This window comes from Sciurus vulgaris (assembly GCF_902686455.1).
Source record: "Sciurus vulgaris genome assembly, chromosome: 9".
NCBI lineage: Eukaryota > Metazoa > Chordata > Mammalia > Rodentia > Sciuridae > Sciurus > Sciurus vulgaris.
In genome coordinates this window covers 9,135,876-9,155,549 of record NC_136469.1, presented here as the reverse complement: position 1 = coordinate 9,155,549, position 19,674 = coordinate 9,135,876, and the positions used below count along the sequence as shown (strand labels likewise).

The 19,674-nt window shown below is 50.2% G+C and overlaps 1 long non-coding RNA gene across 2 annotated transcripts; it reads right to left on the bottom strand.

Moving 5' to 3' along the window:
• Positions 1–7,854: 7,854 nt before the first annotated feature.
• LOC306669634 lies at positions 7,855–11,709 on the bottom strand. Of its 2 annotated transcripts, XR_013766181.1 has the most exons (3): positions 10,964–11,709; positions 9,935–10,492; positions 7,855–8,320 (listed from the first exon to the last, which is right to left on the bottom strand). It is a non-coding gene; the product is annotated as an uncharacterized lncRNA (long non-coding RNA). The 2 variants fall into 2 exon arrangements; XR_013766180.1 differs by having other exon boundaries at positions 9,935–11,709.
• Positions 11,710–19,674: the final 7,965 nt, after the last annotated feature.

Here is a 19,674-nt window from a genome sequence, read left to right as displayed (position 1 = left end):
TTCTTACATTGATAATGCAGATTCCCCTGTTGATTCAACAACTAATGCTAGTTTGTAACATATTACAACTCATAAGAGACTATTAAGAATACTATGGTATAATAGGTACTCAATAAATTTTGCTGGAAGAATGACTCAATCAACATCTTAGGGGACACCTAAGGCTCAGGTCTCTTCTCTGTGACCGCTGCCTCCCAACTTTCTGCTACTTCCTCCCCAGCATCTCAATGACAAGTCAGCGAGTCCCAGGACTGGTTTTAAGGACTCTGCTCACAGTGCCTGTGGTGAGGCAGCTCATCATGGTGACAGCATGTGGCAGAGGAAATTCTCACATCGTGGTGGCCAGGAAGTGAGAGAGAGAGGAAGGGGACAGTGACCTAACTTCTTCCTACCCTGCCCCATTTTCCACTAGCACCTCGGGCTGGTGTTCAAGCCTTCAACACAGGGCCTTGGAGGAATCAAACTATAGCTATATCGTAAGTAAAAGTGCATTCGATACACTTAACTTACCCAACATCACAGCTCAGCAGTGCAATACAGACGGCAGGCTGCTTGCCCTCGGGGTCCTGTGGCTGATGAGGAGCTGTGCTCTTCTGCCTCTGCCCAGCTGTGAGACAGTGTCCCACTGTATGTCGCCAGCTCAGGAAAAGATCGGAATTCAAAACAAGAAACATGGAGTCTACCGAATGCATAGCACTCTTGCACCATCGTAAAGTTGAAAATCATAAGTTGAACAAGAGTTAGTCAGGGAACATTGTGTGTGTGTGTGTGTGTGTGTGTGTGTGTGTGAGTGTGTGTGTGTATTTATGCTGTCTTTAGTGAAAACCATGACACATCAGGTAATTCTCTCTCACTCTATGAAGAGCCATCTATGGATGCTTTCCAAAGAACTATTGAAGCGTACACAAGAATTGACATTACACTCTGAGGGGAATAGTGGATTGAAAATATTATTGATGCTTTGTAAAGTGGGGAAAACCCTGACCATATAACAGGAGTCCTGTGAGCAAGATCTTGGGCAGTGAACAAGCAATAACCCACATTCCGCAATCTGAACTGCTGGCATTTTGATATAGCTAGCCAACATTTTTTCGCTTCATTTAATTTGTTAATTTAATATTTTCTTAAGCTACATTTTTGCATTCAGTGGGCATAAAATGTTGGCATACCCTGAAATATTTTATACACTAATCAGTACTCTTAACCTCACATAAAGTTTATGCCTTTGAAAATGATTCAGTACCTTATGATTAATATATTAGATTGATATAGATACAAACATATACAAATGCACATATATTTCATCTTAAAATCCATTTAAGATTAAACTGAGCAAACTTCTATATACCAAGCATGTGTACAAGTTGCCACCAATGATCTGTTTCTAGGGACGTTAAATAAGCCAGATTCTGGTTTGGCCAAAGAACTCCACTAGTCCCTTGGAGTTTTCTGCGACTCAGGTGTAACTGAATGTAAAACCTTCCATCTAGAAGTTCAAGGCAATTAAAACTCGTAATAATTCTTTTTTTTCCCTTGGATATACCTATATTGGTTGGTAACTAATGACTTGGCTTTTGGCCAGTATAGGAAAAGGAATATTTCTTTCTCAGAAAACTTGTGATGACAGATGTCATTTTCCAGCTCTAAGATACCAGTGGGAATTGACTCTGATCGTCATGAGCAATAAAGTTGTACAGATAAAACCCTGTTTAGTGGGAGAATAGTTTCCACTAGGAAATTCCTTCCAGTAAAGAAAACTAGAAACTCCTTATTGTTCTTTTTGCCCTGGAGACAGAGTCATGGCTGGCCTTCATTCCAGGTCCTACCCCAGTGACCTCTCCCTTGTACCACCAACTTGCCAGAGTGGAGACAGGGGCCAGGGCCTGAGCCGTGGCAGCGACTCCATGTGCCCGTAACGTCTCCAAGTCTCCTAGGCTACAGGGCAGCGGTGTGGCAGCTGGGAGGCCTGTCTAGTTTCCTCACTGTGGAGTGAGGCACAGCTTTGGAGAACATTCTTTTTCAGGCCCTTCATAGAGCCACAAGCCAGGACATGGGAAGGCCGGGAGCTGGTTTCTAAGAATTTGAAACTCTCAAAACATAGGCATCTTCGAACTTCCCTGACGCGGCCATCCCCAGCAGCCGCTGTGCCAAGACGGCGCACACCAGGGTGAAGGATGATGATGAGATTGTTAAGTTACACAGCTGCCCACACCACGCTAAGATCATCTGGAAAAGAGTTGATAGGTGTCATTGTCCAGTGAAGCATTTATTTTCTAAATGAAACTCAATTAAGAAGCTGGGCTGGGTGACATCACTCCCTGGGAAACGAACACCTCCTGCCCCTGGGCCTGGATGGCCCAGCCCAGCGCTGGGCAGTGGTAACTGCGTGGTCACTGTGCACGCGCCTAACACGGACTCAGAGGCAGCTGCCGCCCTGCAGAGCTGAGGGCAGCTCACGCAGGCCTTACTGCCTGCTTGGCCTCTGCATCCAACATGGCCTTGCCAACAGCGAGAACCTGGCACTGAAGCAACGCCTGCCACAGCACGGCTCGAGGCCAGACGTTCGCAGGCAAGGCCTGACAGCAGGCCGAGGAGGCAACCCCTTTTTTGGTGAGTGGACTGGGCTCAGTCCTGAGGCATGCACTTCGGAGGTGCTGCGGAGTCTGAGCTGCTGGCCAAGAGCACCAGACCCCGAGGCCAACACGGCACCTTTGCAGGTGGTCGGCCCTCCCCCAGCAAAGGTGCTGGCTGGGAGAAGGAGGCAGAGTGACAGCAGCGTTGGCCCACAGTGCAAGCCGAAGACAGGCTGTAGGTGGACATGCCACGCCCCAGGCAGCTGGCCAGAGCCTCTCATTTCACAGTGCACACAGAGACATGGAGGCAGCGTGTGCACCTCCCTCCTGCCCCACACCTGGGGCTCTGAGCCCCCCTGAGCTGACAGAGCCTCGTGGAGGAAGGAACAGGAAGCCTGGCGGGGCAGAGGTGCCACAGGCCCTCCCTTCTGTGGCTGGGCAAGGCGGACCGAGGCGTGCTTCTCCCCACGCCTGCAGGCCTAGTCCTTCCTGGGCTGGCCTCGGTTTTAAGGCAGTCTCCGTGTTTGAAACAGAGTTAGCACAGAGAAGTTTAATGCGGCATCAGGAAGGATTCCGGACTCGATGTGACTTTTCAGAATAACAAAACGAGGCCGGATCAGCAAATAGCAGTCAGCTGAGATAAGCAGCCATTCTGGGAGCAAATGACCTCGTGCCAGGAGAGCAAGACAAGCCAGGGGAGGCAGGCAGCCGATCCGCACACCCCACTCGAGAGTTACGACTGGGGGGCCGTGCTTTTCTTTTGCTTGGACCCCAGCTCTGCACACCGCAGCTCACAGGAGGGCAAGCGCCCGCGGCCCCCGGAGAAGGCAGTAAAAACAGGAGTGAAATCACACCCCGCTCTGCTTGCCCCTCTGTGCTCTTGGGTCCTGGCCAGGTCCGCCCTTGGAGCCAGTCCTGACCTAATCCTGCTCTGTGTGGAAAGCCAGCATGTTCAGATTCGATGGTAGGGGGTTGCTCCTAAAGAGACTGCTAGCAACATTTTTGTTGTTCCACTTGGAAAGCTTTACCAGCCTTGACTATCAAGGGAAATCTGTAGGACAGAGCTGAGCTGAGGTAGCGCTGTCGGACCCTTTCCAGGGATGCCTTCTGATCAGAGGCCCCTGGAGTGGACTCTTAAGTGCAGACTCTTGGTCTTGGGGTCTTACAAGAGCTGGACCCATAGAGAATGGGGATGCCGAGGCTCAGCACGTGTTTCCTGCATGTCCCACCTTTCCCTCTCTACCCCTTGGTGTGAACTTCATCCATTCCATGCCCAGTAACCACCCTCTCGAAGAACCGTGGTGCCTTGTCAGCAAATCCAGTGACCTCACTGACCCTTCATAGAGCAACCCTGGCGACCCCCTCAGGTCAAGCTCTCTTCTCTCCCAGCTTCCCAGCCTCTCTGCCCTTGTTCTTCCCAGGCTTCTCCATCCTTGTTCCCTTCATGGGCAGGAGTCCCTTCTCACCTGCTAAGTGGGAGTGTCTCCAGCCAGCAGCCCCTGGGAGGGCCTGATGTCTGCTTCCCACTGTCCTCCACCCACCACACCCAGACTTCTCTCTCCTGCTGAGCCGTCACCTTGCTCCTCGTCCAGATTTCCTGCTGCATACCAGTCAGGTCCACGTCCAGGGCCAGCTGCGTCCCTCTGTTCCTGTCACAGTGCAGGGCGCAGAAGCCCTAGCTGTGAGATGATGAACAGTAGCCCAGGGAACAAGGAGAGAAGGAAATCCCCAGTTGCTGCAGAAGCCCGTCTGTCCTTCTGCCTTTCTCCCTGACCCTGGTTCCTGGCCCCTCCTCGTCCTCCATGAGGAGGCAGTAAGGTCAGGAGGAGCCTCGCACAGCGCCTGAGAATGAGCTCCGCATGGCCCACCTAGAGAACAGCACTATTTTCTTACATCTCCTCTTCTCTTTCCAGGATCTCATTTTCTTTCTTGGTCAAATAGAACCATAATGATCAGCCTTGGCAGCAAGAGGTATCATTCATTCCTTCTTGTGGTTGGCTAGCACTAGCACTGACGTGGGACGTAATTTATATCTCGGCTTTCACATGCCCTTTCCCAGAATCTTTAACCCCAAAACAACAGTGAAGGCAATAATCACTGCACCTGGAAGATGCCAGGCTCTGAGCTGTGCCCGGGACTTTTAGAGCCCTGTCTTTCTGACTCTTCTCAGAAACACTGTGAGGCAGAAGCCGCTCCACAGAGGATCTGGGGAGGCCGACTCTCGGGCTCCAGGTGAGTGGAAACGTCCCTCCGATCACTTCACTACCCAGCCTCCAGTGTCTTCTGGGTCCAGTCAGAAAGGGTTTGAGTTGGTCCCCGGGTGCAAATTATTGAATGTCTGCGATACGCTGAGCCTGGCGGGAGACCAAGGTTCAAGGTCAGGTTCATGGTCTCAAGCTGCTGACGGCCTAGAAGAGGCTCAGGGAACAGTCTTTCCAGTGAAAGGGCTCCGTTCACACAAAGCCACGCGGTCCTGTATGCCATGTCCCTGTCCTTGAAGAAGAGCCAGCTGCTAGAGTTTTGACTGTGCGGCATTTCAGATTTAGTTTCCCCCTCCTCTTTGATCAGGCTCCTCTGTCTTTCTGAAGCTCATACTATACATATAATTTCCATTCAAATTCAAAATCTTTCCGATTATTGTACTGAATGCAATGTTATTCAAGGATTTTTTTCCTGAAAGAGCACCTATCTGACATGCATTTTTAATTTTATGTGCAATATGCAAATGTCATCACTGTCGTTGTTAACCGCAGTGCAGGATTGCAATTAACTATGGAGCTGTGCATTTTAGTTATATGCTAATGCTAATGAGATTTTCATAAAGCAAGTCCAATTACCAGCCCTATTTTTTAACTGCAAGAGCTAGTGCAAAGCAAAGGTGTTGACTTCCTCTGGAATAAATTACCCTTTGTCCTTGGCTTCTTCATCATATTCAATCATCCTAAAAAGTAACTCCTGCTACTTTGAATATTTTAGGCTGCCTTGGTCTCCAGTGCAATATCAGTGGAGTCCGTGGGCAAGATGTTTGAAACCAGAGTACACCGCACAGGCAGTGGGGAACGTCCTCCGAAGGTAAACTGCCCCGGCAGAGAGCAGAGTTCGAATAGATGCAGACAGTGAGCTAGCAAAAACAAACCCCAGGAGAGCACAGACACAGCAACCCAGACCCCGGAAGCGCAAGCTGCGGATGGTATTTAAGCTCAGATTGATGGTCAGAGGGGGCACTGCAGGGAACCTCCACTCCAGGAGGACGGCCAGCCTCTCTCTGCTGGAACAGCCCTCATGGGGCCTCGGGTGGCCCAGCACTGAACCAGGCACCGAAGGCTCATGTGTGAAAAGTATGGGAAGGGAGAGAGAGACTTGGGGTCTGGGCTTACTTCTGTATTAGTTGATTCTCTTACAGGAGAGGAAGTGTGTGTGACTGACTTGGGTGATGGAAGAATCGGTCAGTCCGGTGTCTGCCTCCAGGAGCTGACGGTCCCGTGGAAGTGACAGACACGGAAGGCGATTTTGTAATGAAGTGCGACACAGGTGGTGATGTGTTTTTAGAGGGAGGAAGGAGGGGACAGGGACAAGAAGCTCCACTGGAGACCGAGAGACTCCTGAGCTGACCTGAGGCCGGGGAAGGACGGGTGGGCGGTCAGGCCAGAGTAGAGCTGCATGGAGGGAGCACAGAGGGCGGCAGCCAGCTGGGATGCAGACCAGGTGACCTGTCCAGTCGGAGGGAGACTCCAGGGTGAGGTAGAGAAGGGATGCCAGGGCTTCCCCAGAGCTGCCTCTTGGGCACCAACGTGGGAGGCCGGCGGGGCTGGAAGTGAATCTCACACACGCTCTCTGGGTTCTCAGCTGGACCAGGAGCTGAGGCGAGCGAGCAGGTGTCTTGTCACATGCCTTTTCCCCTGGGAGGGTGTTCTCTGTGTCCCCACAAACAAACAAACAACCAGAAAAGTACTCTTTATTTTTAACATTTTCTTTTAAAAAGCAGAAAGAAGATGCAGGAGAGGGACTGAATGCTGGACGGGTGACTCAAGGCTCAGGGACCTTCCTCTATGTCAGCTTCTAAAGCACCTGCAAGGTGTGTAGCAGCCACCGTGCCAGGGAGGAGACAGGGAGAAGCAGGAGAGAGGGTGATAAAGTGCTGCCACCCTCGGGCTGGGGCTGGGTGGGCGCTGGGCCTGCCTCTGCGTCTCTCCACCAGGATTTGGGAGAGGTGGAGGGGACATGGAATCTTCCAGAGGAACGGAGGTGGACTTCCACAGAGTCGGGCGTGGACGGCCCACAGGAAGTCCTCGGTGGGAGAAGCCGGGAGCTCCTACCCCAGCCCTCCGTTCTCACTGTGAAGCACTCAGTGAGTTACCTGCAGAGGGTGAAGGTGGGAATCCAGGATAGGAAGACATTTCAGCAAGTAGCCAGGAGGTTCGTCCAGACGCGGGGGCTGCTAAGGACCCCCATGGTGGTGCTGGGGGTGGGGGCCATAAATCCTGGGGAGGATCAGACGCAAGGGGGCTTGAGCCCAAGCTCAGGTTCAGGAACCTGAGGGAGGGAGATTATTCCCAGTTGACCAGGGGCTCCCTAAACGCTGTCACAAGAGTCCTCATAGTTATGAAGACCAATACCCGCATTGCTGTGATGGAGGTAATGTCTGGAGCTGCTGTAGCTCTCTTGTAACCATGAGGGAATAAGCCCAAGGATAAAATCCAACATCCTGGAGAAAATAGATCAGAAAGATATGTATTTAATTAGCCAATTATCATTTAACCTTTCTATGAGCCATGTAAGAGCATAGATGTCCTATTATTTCGGCTCTTATATTTGGGTATTCTGTTACTTATAGCCAACAGCATCCTGATTGATAAAGGCCTGTCTGTAGAATAGGAGGATCATGATTGAGAAGCCACAGTGAGGACCAAATGAGGGGCTTGACCCCCTGGCCAACCCAGAGGAGAGCACAGCATGGCAGGACATGAGCAGACACCATTCAAGGGGGGAGCCAAAGTCTAAGAAAGTGGTCTAGGGAAAGCTGTAGGGAATCGGGCATTTGTTAATTACGCAAGGGACTTTTCAGAGGGCAGTAAAGGGGAAGAGTGGGAGGTGTTCTAAGGAGGATTAAGTGAATCAGCACAGAGCGCTGTTGTGATAAGGCTGTGCGGAGTCCGGGCGGACTGGGGAACAGGGAAGGACTCAGGCTTTGGACAGTGACCAAAGAAAATAGGTACGAAGTTGCTAGTTCAAACAGCCCCAGGGCTGCCAAGAAACACTTCTACCCATGCCAGAGCTAAAGTGGTTTTTCAACTTTAATGTTCATAAGGTTCATCTGCAGAGTTTGTTAAACATGTTAAACATTCCCAGGCTCAGTCCTGACTCGGTAGAGCTCAGCGGGGTCCAGAAACCTGTACTTATAAAGAGCACCCCACGTGATCCAACCCAAGTTGATCTGGGACCGTGTCTGGAACAGTGGCTTTCAAATGTTTCTGACTAAAATATACAGTAAATAATACACGTTATGACGTAAGCCACATGTACACACCCCAGTGCACGGGGGTGCACACCCCCCACAGGCACAAGTAGGTAAAACGATCCGGCTCAACACAAGGGATGTTTATTTTTTCATGCACACAAAGTCCAAGCTGACGTCCCCGGTCAGGTGACTCAGGAGTGGCACTCCTCCCAAGGATGGCTCAGCCACGGCTGCTTCCTCCTGCCATTCTGAGATCTGTGGCTTCCAGGCTGCCCTGCTGTCACCCAGCCTGTGAAAAGAATAAGGAGAGGAGACGGGCTGGGGGAGCAGCTCAGCGGGGCCTTGCCCGGCACGTGCGAGGCCCTGGGTCCCCGTCCCTGGTGCTGCAAAACGATAAATAAAAATAGAAATAAAAAGAGTAGAGGAGATGGCGCGGAAGGTTTAGGTGGCGGTTCTGGATGTGCGTAGGTTCTGCAGGACACGCTCCGTCGGCAGATTTCGACCTCAGCCGGGTGGTGCAGTAGGCTGGGAGAGTCAGGAGGGACGGTGCTGGTGAGCACCGTGACTTCCCCACCCGAGGGAGGTGCGGATTCTGTACTCAGAAGCAAAGCGTTGCAAAGCGCCACCTCCTCCTGCACCAACACCCTTCCATGGTTTCCTGTTCCATTCTATTCTCTTCCACTTTGTTTTTCCAAGTGACAGAAAACGCCTGTCTCCACAGCTAAACTGGTTTTGAGTTCTCCCAAACCATTTGCGGCGTGGAGAGCATCTCCTGGAGGCTGTGGGTTTGTGCGTGGATCGAGGGACCCCGCCTTCTTGGGGTGTGTATCCAGCAGCGCACTGTCAGACCCAGGCAGAAGCTGGTCAGCCTTGCCCTTGGTTCTGTGGAGCCAGAGGAGGGACAAGAAGCGAGGAGGCAGGCTCGCTCCCAGAGGGTGACTAGCAGTCAGCAAAGCCCAAAGGGCCTCCTCGTGGTGCTTTAAGATCCTAGGACTCAAACCCTCTACTAAATGAAGAGACCATGCTGGAGGCAGAGTGCCTCTAAAGGGGAGGCCGGACACGATCCATGAAGTTGTTCTGCTGCGTTCACTACGCAGTTCACCCTGTCCCCTCCCTTGCGTGAGACACACGAGATTCATCATGTATGCTGACCCAGCCACCCAAAGATGTACAAGTGTCCCTAGGGGTTTCCTGCCCTCCGTGGCCAGATGATTCCTTAGTGAGTGAGTCACTCCTCATCTTCGTTGCTATCAAGGAGTATCAGAGACTAGATGATTTACTCAAAAGCAGAGATTCCCACCGTTCTGCAATCAAGGCACCAGCAGGTCAGGCTGCCTGGTGATCTGTGTCCTCCAGAGGGGCAGGTGCTGTGTCCTTCTGGCAGAGGGCCAAGGGCAGGACAGCCAAGGCTGCCAGAGGCCTCTCCTGAGAGGGCCTTCATCCAGTCAGGACGGAGTGGCCCCCAGGACCCTCAACTCTTGTTATTTTTTTTTTGGTGGGGATACCAGGGATTGAACTCAGAGGCACTCGACCACAGAGCCACCTCCCCAGCCCTGTTTCATATTTTATTGAGAGACAGGTTCTCACTGAGTTGCTTAGCGCCTTGCTTTTGCTGAGGCTGGCTTTGACCTCACGATCCTCCTGCCTCAGCCTCCCCAGCCGCTGGGATTCCAGGCGTGAGCCACTGCGCCGGCTTGGACCCCTCCTTTAATCTCATCACAAGGGCAGTAACTGAGTTTTGGAAGAAGATGGCCACACCACAACCCCAGAAGCACTTCTGCAACTCTGGGCAGGAGATGAGAAAAGCAGGGGAGAAGCGAGGGAGGGGGAGGAGTCAGAGGTGCTCCAGTCCACTGAGCAGCTCATGGGAAAGCTCCCGACCCTTGCCCATTGCCCCACGCGCCGACTCAGGAGAGCAACCGGAGGAGGCCAGCCTCAAAACTGCAGATTCTGAGAAGAAGAGTCACGCACAGAGTTTGACGACAAACAGAGAGGACCCAGGAAAGGCTAGACGCCATTCAGAACCGTAGACTGAGGGCTGCTGGTTCTCCACAGGGTGAGGCTGGGGAAGAGGCAGGTGTCTGGAGAGTCAGCCCGGGGAGCCCGGCGCACACAGCCCCCGTGCTAGGGGCCGTGCTCACCCGGCGCAACCCGAGCCGTCTGAGGAGATGGGGCTGAAGGCCAGCCTTCTATTTTTAATTCATAGTGTGGAGATAAGAGTTAAATATAAAGCAGATTAAGACTTCCCCTAAATCTCCTCCACAAAGGAAAAAGGAGAATTAATCCACAGGAGCGCGCTGCGGAGACCTCAATACCATCGTTTTCCAAGAATAAAATTAGAAGCAGAAAACTGTGTCCTTATCCTTTTGACATCCAAGAATTGTCACCATCAAAGTACGGCAGCCCATGAAATTACTTTCCAGGTTACACTCATTAGATGGAGCATTTTCATTCTGTAGACCTGTGGTTTCAACGGAAAAGAAAAAAAAAAAAAATCCCCTCACTTCCTAGGACAACCGTTTCCATAAACCAGCCCATTAATGGGGTGCTAATAGGTGCACAAGTCATCGCAAAATCACGAATGCAGAGCCGAGGAGGCTTTCGAACACTGCTAGGCCTCAGCTTGTTTTGGGGTTCGGCCATGAGGGTAGGGGAGCCAGGTGTGCCCTGGTAGCCTTTGGACTCCGTACACAGCAGCTGAAGTGACACTGAATGACGGGTTGTGATTTTTTTACTTTTGAGATTTTTAACCACATTGTGTGATATTACCTTTATGGAGTAGACACTAAACAGGAAGCTAACCTGGCTACCAGAGCCTTTGTCACAGGATGAGTTAACCAGATCACACGGCAGCTGCAGAGCAAGGAGATTAAGAACATAGGCTCTGGAGCAGTCGGTCTGAGTTCGAACCCCAACCCCACCAATTACTCACTGTGTGACCTTGGGCAAGTTGCTTAATCTCTCTGTGCCGGAGTTTCCACTTGTGGAAAGAGAAGATAATATGAGTCCATGCCTCGAGTAAGGATTAATTGAGAAAATGTATGCAAAGCACTAAATCAGTTCCTGGCGTGATCGCGAGTGCTCAGCAGTAGTTGGTGGTTGCTAGTATTGTGTTTTTGGAGATGTGAGCGAAATGAAGCTGGAACGACGTGACCGGGTGGTTTTGTGTAGATCCACGGTGGAAAGCAGTCCTGGGCACGTCGCAGGCCTGCGCTGCTGAGAGGGAGACCAGTCCGTGTCCTCCGATGGCTTTCTCTGCATCGACGGCCCTGGCCGTGCCACAGGCCTTGTTGAGGGCATTTAGATCATTCCAACGAGTCGAGGTGCTTGCCTGGAGAACTCTGCAGGCCTGGTGCCTTTAGGGACACAGAAGGATTACAGAGCCCATCCCTGTCCCGAGGAGAGGCAGGCGGGCTGGGGACAGGCAGGGGTACAGCTGCCAGCGGCACCTGAAGCCAGCACATCTCCTGTCCCCTCCCGGGCACTGAGCTCGCGACCTCGCTCGGCTTCAATTTCCGAGGGCCAAGAAACCAGATACGCAGGCCTTTAAGGAGACACAGCGTGCGGCACGGCTCTGGCTTTGAACGAGAGCTTCCAGCCGCCTGCGTGCACCTTGAACTTGGGGGAATACTCAGGGACCTTTTCTAAGAATTGGGTCTGTGTTTTTATGAGTTGAGTTGGTTGAAATTCTAAAGAGCACCACAGAATAATTTGTACAAAATAAATGTGATTCCTAAAAGTAAAATCAAAAGACTGGACATTACAAGTTTGCTTGGCTTGCAAATTTGCAAAAGGTAGGCCAATCTTCCCTAGGGATACCATGACTCTTTCCTTGTTTTCTTTCCTTTTACATCAGGTGAGACTAAAAGTCCTTACTCCTGATGTGCAGCTCTGCCGGAAGCCTACCAAGCGCTGGAGCACCAGCATGTTCTACATCTCGCTGATGTAAGCTAGGGCTTGGATTTTTCTATAGATACACTGAGTACTCAGTATGCCCTAAGTACCATGCTCCATGCCAAGTGTGCAGAGGTGGACAAGACAGTCCCACGTGAGGTCTCTGTCTCACGTGGGAATGGGCCACGCTTCTTTAAACATCTTAAAGGGGTTTTTCTTAACCCCAGCAAAGAAATGCTGCCTCTGGCAATGTTGCAAGAATTTTCTTTTATTTGTTCTCTTTTAGACACTGTACTTCAGTTTCAGCAATCAAATCACTGACCACAGAGCAGAGGGAAATCAACCTCAGAACACACACACACATCTGGTGGCATCACATCCTCGTAAGGCTGAAATTATAAAATCAGAACCTAAGGTGAAAACCACAAACAGGCAAAACCAGCTCTGAGATTTCCTGGGGAGCGCACCCACACTCAAAACCAACTCCACTGACCGCGTCCCAGTCCACCGAGGCCCGCCAGCATTTGCTCGAGCTTTGGCTTGGCATTAGACTAAACCGCTGGTCTGCATGTAGGGGCAACGTTGTTAATAAAAACACATCTTCAGAATTCCAGGACTGCATTCAGCACCCAATAAACTGAGTCAGCTTGAGAGAGCAACAGGATGATGTGTAGCATTTTGAACTAGTAACTGCCTGGTTTATTCTAGTAACTGTAATGGCTCCGCAGCTCCTATCCACTGAGTCAGGCATCCATTTCATCAAAGGTGGGCCTAAAAGTGGCCTCAGGAGATGGCCCACCTACTCCTTCAGAAGGTGGAGAAGGTAGCCCAGGCTTCGTGGGTGCCCCTGGAGGGACCAGAATCCCAAGGGGCAGCAGACCAGAAATGGTGGGGGCTGGGTTGAAGGCTGTCTGCTGCAGGTAGACTGAGCCTGGCTCGCCAGCCATCCACAGTAAGATACCGTCACAATGGCCAGAAGCTAGGAGGAAGTAGTCACCCTCACCTGAGGTCAGCAAAGGTCAAGGAGAGTGCTGGGATGGGTGGCCCCTGAGGAGAAAGGCGGAGAGAGGTCCACTGAGGAATCTCGCAGTTGCTCAGTGCGTACCCAAAGAGACTGAGCCTTAAGCTACAAGTGACGGCTTTGTCTTGACATGACAATATTTTTACATCACCTACCAGAACCTGAGAGCTTCCTTGTTTGGTTACAGGAAAACAAAGCTCGTTGTGTTGCCCAGGCTGGTCCCAAACTCCTGGGTTCAAGGAACTTTCCTATCTCTCCGTCCCAAGTAGCTGGGACTACAGGCAGGTGTGCTGTGCCTGACCTGCCCTTCCGGGCTTTAGTGACCCCAAGTCTTGTGCCATTTGGATTCTAGGCATTTCTTACTCTGAAAGCTACTCTGGAACCATGTTATGCTCTATCTCATTATCCATTTTCAAATATAGCAAGATGTTGAACAAATATTTGTTGATTCAAAGATTAAAAGAGCAGATGTAGTGGTGCATACCTGTAATCCCAGTGACCCAGGAGGCTGAGGCAGGAGGATGGAAAGTTAGAGGGCAGCCTCAGCAACTTAGCGAGGCCCTGACCAACTTCACGAGATCTTCTCTCAAAAAAATAAATAAATATAAATGGTTGGGGATGTAGCTCCGTGTTAAAGCACCCCTGGTTCAAGTTCTGGTACAAAAAAAAAAAAAAAAATTAAAAGACTATGGCTTAAGCAGAAACAGGAATAGGTTACATATTTGTATCTTAGTACAGGGCAACAGAGGTTATGAAAATCTAGTGTGATATCAAGACCCTACCCAACCCCGATACTCACAATTTCTAGTCTAAACCACCCAGCATAACTGTGTCTTCATCTGCAGAGATGACAGGCTCGGGTCCTCTTGTGCAGAAACAGCGTGCTCGCTCACCTTCCCAGTGCAGACCAATTCTCCACAGAGCTGTGACCAAGCTGCCTCACCCTGGCCTCAGCTAAAAGGCTAACAGCAAGGTGGGCACGTTGGTTAGAAGGGTGGAAACCGTCTCTCCTTCCACCTGGTGGAGAACTACTCACTTAGGCGGAGCAGGAGACAAAACCCATCGCGCCTCCCACAGCAGGGCTTGGCGAGGCCCATCCAAGGCTGGACTGAGAACAAATCTACCACAGAAGCCCAGTCAGCTTCAGAGATGGTGTCTCTGAGCCATCTCCATGCAGATGCAGCTCTCCTCTCTCCCCAACACCCGGCTGCAGCTTCTCCAGTGGCTGGGACAGGACCGTCCAGCCGCTGGGCCTCGGGCTCAGAGGTCGGGTCTGGTACCAGCCAGCCGAACCTGACGGCCTGGGAGCAGCACTGCGGCTCTCTGGTCGGCCAGGCATCGTCCAGGCCGGAACGCTGGCAAGCCAGTGGCCCAGCGGTCGCTGCAACCAGGAAGGGCCAGGAGAACGGCAGGCGGGCACGGCCACTCTTAAGACGAAGAGTCAGGATGTTTTACGGCTAGAGACGCCACGACACTAGAGCCACAGCAGCCAGCTGGGAATCTCTGAATCTGTTTATTTCAAAATTCTAGAGCCGAAGAGACTTTGGAGATTGTCGAGATTTAGGAAAGGATCAGGAGCCCAGAGGTTAAGAGGCTTGTCGAGGTCACACAGCTCTTTCTTGGCAAAGCCGAGGAGAAAACCCGACCGGCCCAGCAGTTAATCCAGGGCTCTTTCCCCCAAGCCTGACTGCTTTGCAAGAACATATAAGACATCTCTCCCTGTCCACAGTTCTGCCATTGCGGCCTTGCCCCCAAGGGTCTGAAAGGATGTTTTGGAGGTTGAATATGTGGAAAGCATGTCGAAATTTCGGTGAGAGGGTTTTCAATGGCTGCTGATATCTTTCCTATCATTTTGTGACATTTTGCTAAAAACATTTACTTTTCTAACTGTAAAGTTTTTTTAAAATTTAGAAATAAAAAAAAATATAAGTCCTCCTAATGCTCCATTTTTGGAGATATCCACAAAGATTTGGTGTGCATCCTTCCATATGATGTTTTATTAATAAGCTATCAGATATGAGTTGTTACAATGTATCGAGCATTTGCTAGTTAGAAGCATTTTGCTCCTGCTGGTGAGCGGAGCTGAGCTAGGGAGCAGCTGAGGAGTGCGATTCTTCTGCAGGGATGGTTAGCCAGGTCTTCTGCATCAGCTCTCCTCTCTCCCAACACCCGGCTGCACCCTCGCCTCCACCCTCCAAGGCGGTGACAGGTTTTGTTTTTAGCCCCAAGGATGAAAATTTAAGGTAGAGCTGATAGACAGCCTGGGGCGAAGGTTCTGTGCTTGGAAAGGAAGCTAGAGACCCAGGCTTTGGGAGAGGGAGGGGTGCTGCTTTCCAGAAGGTAGCGGGATGGGGAGGCTACTGTCGCGGACAGCCAGCAGGAGCTCAGTAGGGATGGTCATGTGGGTGCCCAGGCAGGCCAGGAAGCCAGCTCCCCACAGGAGTCTCAGCAAAGGTGTCACCGCCAAGACTTGGGCCAGGGGAACATCAACACTGCCCGTCGCTCATCACAGGTGGATCACACCATCAGGAAAGCCAAGCCCTCAGAGATGACCCGACGCACTGAGAACCAGGGGCTTCACCCCCCTGGCCTGACCAGAGAGCGCTTCTGTGACCCCGAATGAGTGAAAGGCACTCTCCGGAAAAATGACAGGCCAGAGTCCGAGCGGCCCTGATGGATAAGACTACATCTCCTTGAAATGAATTTGAAGAAGTGCATGAGGACTCTCGTACCCACAAGAGTGGAGCCAGTCAAACATGTCACACGTGGGGATGTGACGGCATGGGGCACAGCGGCGTTCGCAGACCAGGACATCCAGCCATGCCATCCTAGTGCCCTCCCATTGCACACCTGCCTCACACTTTTCCTAAAACTACCCCAGGAGGACAAAATACTCGAAAGTAAACAAGCAAGTAAACAGCACCTCAGAAGAAATTTTAGCAGAGTGTTTGTTGAAGTCAGGGATCAGAGAGCCCTTTATATACTTTATATCAACACGAGATACTCGGACGCGATGGAAGAAAAGATGGAAACGTGATAAATAAAAACATAAAGAAAGCATAGAAAAGTAGAGGAAGACATACAACTATTAACATTAAAATACAAAAATTAAATTAGGGGAAATTGCCATGGATGTGTCAGAAAAGGGGTTAAGAGCAGTAAAATGCAAATAATGCCTACAAATTAGTAAGAAATAGATAATGCACCAAGCCCAAGAGCAAACAATGTGAATAGAAAATTCACAGATGAACAAATCCAAATGATGATTAAACCATAAAAGAAGCTCTATTTTGCCAGTTGTTAGGGAAATGTAAATTAAAATAACAATGATATATTCCTTCTCACTCATCAGCTAGGCAGCTTTGTTGGAAGGACGCTCTTGCACATTGATGTTGGAAATTTAAGTAAAACCTGAACACACCCATGTGTCCTACACATTCCATAGAAAGATGAGTCATCTCCTCTTGGCATCAGGGGTAGGGAAAGTTTCTCTAAACAAGACACAGAAAAGCATGAATCATAAAGGTCACTGTTGATAAACTGGCCATAGAGTCATCTCTCTGTGTCCCTGGGAGATTGCTTCCCAACCCCCGCAGCCTCAGGATTATAAATCTGCAGATGCTCAAGTTCCTCATATAAAATGGCATAGTGTTTGCAGACTTTAAATAATCACCAGATTGCTCATAACACCTGATACAATGTAAATACTTATGTAGGTGTTACATGGTATTGTTTAAAGGATGACTACAAGGAAAAGAACATACACAGATTCTGTACATGTTAGCAGGTTTTTTCAAATATAACCTGTGCATGGTCAGCTGAATTGATGGATGCAGAACCCATGGGTTTGGAAGGATGACTGTATTAATATTTTCTTTTATAGGCCAAAGATGTCATAAAGACATTCTTTTAAAGAGTCACGAACTGGAAGAAGGTAGCTGTCACTCATAAAATGGTCAAAAAATTAATATCCAGAAATATTTCTTTTGTATATGAAATTGCCAACATACAAAAATTTCTGATCTACAAAAATGGCAATTTCATGATTCAGCTTACACAAAGACTTCTTCCAAATCAAGAAAAAGGCAACTAACCCAAATGAAAGAAGTGTACGAAGGATGTGAACTTACAGATGAGGAAAACCCAGTAGCAGATAACTTTCAGAAATAAGCTTAACTCACTAGAAATCTGGAAACCAAAGACCATGGTGAGCTAGCATTTCACGTTATGAGGTTGGCAATGAGTGACTAGCGCTGGTAGAAACCTGGGAGAAGGGGAATCCCCGTGTGCTGTAGGAGCACAGAGAGCTGGGCCTGTGGCCACACCACAGGAAGTGGCCAGCAGCACACAGACCTGCCGACTGCACTGTTGGCTGCGAACACCAGAAAGAACCTAGCGGAGACCCGGACCAGAGGGTTTGAGAAGCTCTGTTCACAGCACGAACCATGTGCACTTCACAGGTAAACACCAGATTCCTACATCTGCAAGATCAAAGACGACTCTACCAATGTCAGTGTGGATGCGTCTTAAAATAGAATATTGAATGAAAGACAAATCTTAGGAGGACAACAGAATAAAAGCCCCGATGCGCACACCTTAAAATCACACAGAACGTTACATGCCTAGAAGAACGTGAATGGGGTCAACGGATCAGTGATTTAGGATGGGAGTTAGGGAGGAAAGAAATGGAATGGAAAAGGAATAAAGAGGTCTTCAACTGTACTTGTAATCTTATTTTTGAAAAACTGAAGTCAATGAGGCAAAAATTTAACAATTGCTTAAAAACTCATGTTGCATACTTCTGTATTTTAGAAATTATTCCATGTCCTTTTCTATATATTTGAGATGTTTATAACTTTCAAAAAATAGAAGTTTCAAAGGTAAAGTTCAGAGAACAGGCTGTTGCTGTGCCTAGTCTCTCAAGGCAGGTCAGTGGGGCGCCATGGACGGAGGGGTCGTGGTGGAGACCACGGTCCATGTGCACCAAATATCTGGAGCACCTGGGGTGCTTTCTCATCACCCAGGCAAGTGTCGCCCTCCGGCACAGCACCTTTCATGGAGAGTTCAGTTGACCTCCTGAACCCCTGGGTGAGCCAGGCAGGTCAGCAGCTGTGCTAAATACCCAGGGGCTGGGAGACAAAGCAGGTGCCCCACGCCAATAATAGGCCCAAGGCTAACAGAGACGCCCGCTGGGCTGTCTCCGGGAACTCAGCTCCTTATAAACCGGCTCATGAAGACTGTTGCTCTGTCGCAGAGGCAACACCATTGTTCGACAGGTTCAATAGCAGCCACATAGTTCCTTGAAGACATTCCGCTCCCTCTACACGCTTCCTTCGGCCGATATTTTAAGAGCAGCCTCTGTGCTTTGGATGTGCGCACTGCTCGTGTTCAGCAGCTGTGAGAAGATCACTCATTCCACACCATGGCCTTCCTTCCAAAGCCCTGTCATCCAGAAATAATATCTCATTTCTTAGGAGGAAAATGAAAGTTTGGAGTTCTTCCCCCTCCCTCTCATGGCGAGAGCGTCTCACCACAGCAGATTGGATCAAAGTCTCCCAAAGGGGCTCGGGGACAGAGGGAAGCAGTGAGCTTCCTGCTGAAAGCAGGTCACACCTTCTCCCTTCCTCTGCTCCCCGTCCACACCTCTGCAGGAAGCTCTCCAGGCACAACAGGAGGCAGACTGATAGGACCAGCACACCGGCTTCCGCAAACTGCTCCTGCTTAAAAAGTGTTTACAAAAAAAAAAAAAGCATGTTTTGGTCAATTGAGGACAGAGGAAATGCCCTTTTCTGTGCTGGAAGAAGGCAGGTTAACACCTCAACGGCTTCCCCTGCGGTGGTTACCTGAGTTCTGAGATCTCTTTTACCCGCAGGGTTTGGACGCTGGCATCCCTGAACAGTGAGAAGCCAGTGTTGCCCTGGACTTTGCAGGGGACCTCTGAAACTCAGGGTCCAGGCCCCAGGGACAGAATAGCATTGGAGGTCAAACGTGGACATTTAAGAAGAAAGTGCTTTTGATTTAAATGATGTCGAATACGTGATACGAACACTCCCAGAACGTTGCACCCAGCCCAAAATGGAACTCAATTGCTCTCTCCTTTGAGATGCACTCTGAAACCTTTACCTTACCACTCTGACCTTTGTGGAGGTTGGAGGCCCAGGAACACACGTCCTGCACATCAGCATTCACGGAGAGGACCGTGACCTTTCTAGTGAGGAAGTGCGGCTTCTTATTTTCATGCTTTTAGACAAATACTCTAAAAGGCAACAGTGAAATGTCTGGTCTGGTACTGGGAAGTATTGCCCCAAAGAACAAGACAAAGGAACCTGAACTGTGGTCCCACCACTCAAATCCTCCATGTGACTATTGGAAGATAAGGGGGTGATCTGGGTTAAAAGTGAGGTCACATAATGTGATTCAATTAGTAACCTTATAGGAAGGAACAACAGAGGGGGCTGGGGGGCAGCCCAGCGCCACGGCGCCTGCTCAGCCTGCAGAGGCCCTGAGTTCCATCCCCAGCCCAAAAAAGAAGGAGCAACAGAGAGCTTGCTACCTCTTGGTACAAAGAAGTGGCGCAGCCAACAGTGGTGCCTACCACCCAAAAGAGGCCCGAGAATGAAATCTGTCCATCTGGCACTTCGGTCTCCAGCCTCCTCGCCTCCACAACAGTGAGGAACAGATTCCTTCTGAATAAGCCGCACAGTCTGTGGCCTTTGGTCCAGCAGACC